The sequence below is a fragment of the Tachysurus fulvidraco genome, chromosome 9 (assembly GCF_022655615.1).
Source record: "Tachysurus fulvidraco isolate hzauxx_2018 chromosome 9, HZAU_PFXX_2.0, whole genome shotgun sequence".
In the NCBI taxonomy this organism is placed as follows: domain Eukaryota; kingdom Metazoa; phylum Chordata; class Actinopteri; order Siluriformes; family Bagridae; genus Tachysurus; species Tachysurus fulvidraco.
The window spans coordinates 17,844,232-17,850,231 of record NC_062526.1 but is presented as its reverse complement, the minus strand read 5'-3'; the positions used below and the strand labels follow the sequence as shown (position 1 = coordinate 17,850,231).

Here is a 6,000-nt window from a genome sequence, read left to right as displayed (position 1 = left end):
CACTCCGCATATAGCATGAGAGATGAAGGGCCCCCATCATAAATAACATCAGGATTTTATAGACAGAATTCAAACAAAGAAGACATGTAAAAGGAAAACATCATCAACCATTGGCTTAGCAGCCTGCTCATCTTCTGACCAAGCTAATCTGTACCTACCAAGGTCCCACGGGAACGATCTGCTGGAAGCTGTTTTAGGAAAACAACTGCAATCTCTAGTCACAATAACTACCAGCCAGGGGAAATACAGAAGCATAGAAGGACAGATTCTTATGAACATCTCTAAAGTGAAAATTTCCACTACAGCGCGCACTTATGTGGTACATAAACAAAATAAGTCACTGAGTATCAAGGTTCTGGGAGCATGGTGGAATTTGTGTTACCATATGTTAAAGGATATGAGTGGTGTTTTGAGAGGTACTGTAAGCAGTTGCCTACAAAAGAAAAGAGTAAGTATAATTCTTCCTGCATGATTGGCAGGTTTGTTTCCTTGTATATATTTTCCCTTGTTTTAATGGTATTTTATTTTATTTTTGATTAAAGCTCAACTTTTCTAAGTGTACATTTATAGGAAGATATTCTTTGATTATCTGCATTACATTTACACTGATTTTCTGTATCGTATTTAATGTCTACAGTGCTTAGTATCTGTACTTGGAATATTTGTGGTATCCATAATCCTATAAAACGTAGGAAGATACTTTTTTGAGAAAAGGAAAAATCGAAATTGCTCTTTTACAAGAGACTCGGTTGGGTGATGTAGAACATTAAGAGGCAGAGGTGCTGTTCTTCTCATTAAACATAACTTCCCATTCAACTCCTCACCCTCCTGATAAGGAATAGACATTCTTTTCTACTTCCTATAATTACTAGACAGGAGGATGTTAATACAGGGCCTGTTTTACAAATGAATGGGCCTGTTCCTAATGTTGTAGCCACTGTTTATCGCCCACCCAGGAGCAATACTAGTTTTTTAAATGATTTTTCTGTATTCTCAACTTTACCGAGTTCTACATAAAATGTTATTATATTGGACGATTGGAGCAATGCTTTATCTACTCCAGATGACTTGGCTTCTTATTATAAGGAGGGACTGCACAGTGTACTTGATGCACTTGCACCTTTAAAAACTTTCACTGTTTATTTTACTTGTTCTGCACCCTGGTTTACACCAGAACTAAGACAACTTAAAACTTAGGGGCGTCGCTTGGAACGTTTATACTTTAAAACCGGACTTAATGTTCATAAATATGTATACAGATCAATGTACACAGATCATATGCTCTCTTACAAAAATGCGCTTTTAACCACTAAATCCTAATATAATTGGGTTAGGTGAAGGGAATACAAGGTCCTTGTTTAATACAGTAAATAATATCCTATGGCCTCCTGATACTATTCCTTCTCATCTATATTCTAGTGATTTATGTGATAAATTAAAGACCCTTTTTAATACTAAAATTGTAAATAATATTCAACAATTAACGTCTCAAAATAATGTGGCATCTGATCTGTCATATTTACCTTCCCGTGATTCTCAATTGTCTCTATTTTACAGTTTTGAACTTCCGGCTATTGATGAAATATCAGGTTTAATCAAACAATCTAAGTCCACTTGTCAGTTAGATCCACTTCCCACTCACCTGGTCAAAGCTTGTTTATCTTCTCTACCTGGTATAATAACTGATGCTGTGATGACTACAAGACTTAAGAAACCTGAAAAATTTTGGAAAAAGTTGTTGCATACCAGTTTCATTCCCATCTCTTAAAAACTAGCCTCTTAACAAATTCCAATCTGGGTTTCGACCTTTGCATAGTACAGAGACTGCTATGGTAAAAGTTGTTAATGATCTTCTGATGTCAGCCGATTGGACTTTTAACTATACTTATTGTACTTAATTTAACGGCGGTCTTGGATACAATTTCTCATCAAGATCTCTTAGATAGATTTCTCTCTGTAGGAATTACCAGCATCCCTCTTAGTTGGTTCAGATATTATCTCTCTGAGTGCACTCAATTTGTTCAACTTAAAACTTTTAGATCATATGTTTCACTTGTTACAGCTGGTGTCCCTCAAGGCTCTGTTCTGGGCACTGTTTTGTTTATTATTTATTTACTACCCCTTGGTAAGCCAAATTCTACCCTTCTTTCCTCCTCTCTTTTGGGCTGCTTAGAAGAGATTAAATCCTGGTTTTCGTGGAACTTTCACAAGCTGAATAATGACAAAACAGAAGTTCTCCTTGTTGGTACCAAATCTAATTAGTCAAAATCCAACAGTTTCTCACTTTCTGTTGATAACTCTTTAATCTCCCCATCCACTCAGATTAAAACACTGGGAGTGTTCATCGATAGTACTTTATCTTTTGAAAAGCATGTGAACAATATTACTCTGTCTGCGAATCTCCATCTACGGAACATCAGCTGCCTTTGTCCATTTCTCACCCCAAATTCCGCAGTTGTTCTTGTACATGCTCTAGTTACCTTGCACATTGATTACTGTAACTCTCTTCTCTTTGGGCTTCCTAACAAACTCCTTCACAAACTTCAATTAGTCCAGAATTCAGCTGCCTGTATAATTACTAGAACCTCCTCCATTTAGCATATCACTCCAGTTCTTTACCATCTTCACCAGCTCCCTGTTAAATATCGAGTAGAGTATAAGATTTTACTTCTCACTTTTAAAGCTCTTCATAATTCTGCACCACAATATCTCTCTGATTTGCTTCATATTTACAAAGGGGGGCAGTCATGGCCTAATGGTTAGAGAGTCTGACTTGTAACCCGAAGGTTGTGGGTTCCAGTCTTGGGCCAGCCACGACTGATGTGCCCTTGAGCAAGGCACCGAACCCCCCCCAACTGCTCCCCGGGCGCCGCAGCATAAATGGCTGCCCACTGCTCCGGGTGTGTGTTCACGGTGTGCATGTTCACTGCTGTGTGTGTGCACTTTGGATGGGTTAAATACAGAGAACGAATTCTGAGTATGGGTCACCATACTTAGCCGTATCTCACTTCACTATCACATCCCAAAGCTTGTTGTACCTTCTGTGCGTTCAGCCAGTATGGGGTCTAGGGCATTTAGTTGTGCTGCTCCTAATCTCTGGAATTCTCTTCCACAATCTATACAAGAAAGTGTATACATTCCTTGTATAGATTTTAAATCATCTTTTAACACTCACTTGTATAAATTAGCTTTCTCTGATCAATTTTAAACTATTTAATGTCAATAATTGTTGTTTGTTGTATTGTTGTATTGATTTTATCATCACCACTCAACTGTACGGTGTCCTTGCGTGCCCTGAAAGGCACCTTTAAATAAAATGCATCATTATTATTATTATTATTATTATTATTATTATTATTAATGCTCTAAAGAATGGTAAATCACCAGGGCCTGATAAGGGGATTTCTTTAAGCAGTTTCAGGAGTTGTAGTAGACCCATTGCTTACTGTTTGATAAAGAATCAACATACTGTTTGATAAAGAATTACCAAAGAACCTTAGAGAAGCTAATATTTAGCTTTTATTAAAGAAATTTAAGAGTCCTGAGTTATGTGCTTCTTACAGGCCAATTGCATTATTAATGTTGATCAGAAATGTCTTTCTAAAATTTTAGCAATGCGCGTGGAAATAATTCTGCCTACAATAATTGGGGCTGATCAAACAGGATTTATATAGGGTAGGGATTCATTTGTTAACGTTAGATGCCTTTTAAATGTTATGTCTATTGAACCTCTGGCAGAAGCAATAAGATCAGCACCTTTACTGGTTATAAAATGAACTTGGCTAAATCTGAAGCTTTCCCTTTAGATATTATTATTTCCAAATTTAATATTGTGCCCTGTTTTCCTTTTAAGTCATCTCCTCTAGGCTTCATCAATTTAGGTATTTTTATCTCTACATGTATGAATCTAATATTGGTCCTTTATTTAAAAAAATACAGAAGGATTTAGAGCAATGGAATTCCTTGCCAGTGTCTCGGCTGGGTCGAATAGCTGGTTGTTTTCCTTTATATTGAGCAAACGTAAAAATGTAAAATACTTTATCTGCCAAATTCTGAAGGAGGGTTGGTTTTTCAGTATATTAAGCTGTATCAGATAAGTTCTCATTTGAGATACATTGCTAAATAAGTCAGAGACGATTCTTCTTCTTGGCTAAACATTGAATCTTCCTTTAAGAGCTCTTTTTTTTGTTTTTGTTTTTTTGTTAAGAGCTTTCGGAAAACAAATCCGATTATAGTTAATACTATGAACGCATGGAGATCTGTCTGTAGGTTTGGAGGTCTAAATTTTCACTTTTTTATCCCAATATTAAACAACCCTGACTTTATCCCAAGAATTTTGAACAATGGTTTTAAATGATGGTGTAATCTGGGACTTGTTAGGCTTGGTGATATGTTTACAGACAATAGATTAATGTCATTTATGGAGTTTTCTCAGAAGTACCAGTTATTCAAACATGATTTCTTTCATTTCCTTCAACTGAGACATTATGTTACTGATAACACAACACTTGTTAGGAACTGTGAGATTGAGAGGTTATAATTTTTATCATCAAGAAAAATGTCTTTGAGTAGATTTTATGGTTCTATCCATTCAATAACAGCAGCATCAGCAGGATCAGTGACTGTATTATACAGTTAAAGGCGCCGTGTACGATGTTTCAAAAATGCTTCCGAAAACTGAGTCGACTAACAAAACAAACGTGTAGCCAATTAGCAGAAAGTGGTGTGTCCTGTCAATATGCAGCAGAGAGAGTGTTCAGTGTGCATGTCTGACATTAGCCAGCAACGCTACGACCTCTGCCTCTAACTTTACCGCTGCCTCGGGTTCTAGGTGTTGAACGTCGTCTTCCGCGTGAACCGGAGCTAAACCTTTTACGGTACAACACACAGTACTACACAAACACATTTGACCTGTATTACCATAGTATTACTCGTTGAGTTCATTTATTGATAAAAATATCCTCTCGGCCATCTGCCCCAGCAGGTTCCGCCATAGTAGTTGCCTGGGTTACGTAGGTATGTGTGGGGCGGAGCTATCAAAACAGGGGTGACACCCATTTGGGTTAAAGGCATGTTTGTTTTGGTGATTTCTAATGACAGAGATCGCTTTCAGAGATCGTGGACCGTGCCTTTAAACAGAAGTAAACAGGATTAAAGTGAGTGACAATGGAGTTAAACAGAGTTACAAGTCAAGAAGCTTTTATTGTCATTTCAACCATATGGCTATCAACCATAGCTGTTGCAGTACACAGTGAAATGAGACAACGTTTCTCCAGGACCATGATGTTACATAAAACAAAGACAGGGCTAAGGACGAAGTAAGTTAGTCCTAGCCACATAAAGTGCAACTGTGCAACCTGGTGCAAACTGTGCAGGACAAGACAAACAAGACAGTGCAGGACAAGACAAACAAGACAGTGCAGGACAGGACAAACAAGACAGTGCAGGACAAAAAACAGTGCAGACAAAAAGTTACAAGACAATAAACAAAATACAAAAAAGACAATACACAAAAGACAGTAATCAGAAACAGCACCGACCGACCAGTGTAAATACTGTATGTTCAGACAATATTGTGTACAGTAATACTATGAACACAGTTTCTTAGCAGCAGGTCCCTGAGATAGTGTATAAGATTGTGCAAAAACAGCAAACAACTGACATATTGTACAGTATGTGCAAAACGACTGAAATGTTAGACAGTGTGTGCAAAGAACAAAAAAGTAAAAAAGTGTGCAAAACAGCATGTAAACAGTTTGATGAATGTAAGAAGCATGTAAACAAGTTGATGGATGTATATTGGAAGTGTGTGTATTTGGTGTAGTTCTTAAACAGTGGTGTTAAAGTTATAAATCCACTCAGTAAATAATAGATTTAGTGTTTTAGTGATCAGACAGTGAGAGATATCACTCTGCAGCACAGTGATGAAGACTCTGATCTTCTTCACATTTTCCACACACTTCATCTTTCATCAGCAGGTGAGTTCTGTAATTTTTACTG

General features: G+C 37.2%; 1 protein-coding gene and 2 pseudogenes across 7 annotated transcripts in view; all 3 read left to right on the top strand.

Annotated features, from left to right (window-relative positions):
• Positions 1–6,000, top strand: part of LOC113656619 (acetyl-CoA carboxylase 2) — a 332,529-nt gene that overhangs the window by 34,634 nt on the left and 291,895 nt on the right. The gene's annotated exons all lie outside the window — the stretch shown is intronic.
• LOC125145502 overlaps positions 1–6,000 on the top strand; it is a 131,678-nt pseudogene that overhangs the window by 74,697 nt on the left and 50,981 nt on the right.
• Positions 5,129–6,000, top strand: part of LOC113656616 — a 355,645-nt pseudogene continuing 354,773 nt past the window's right edge.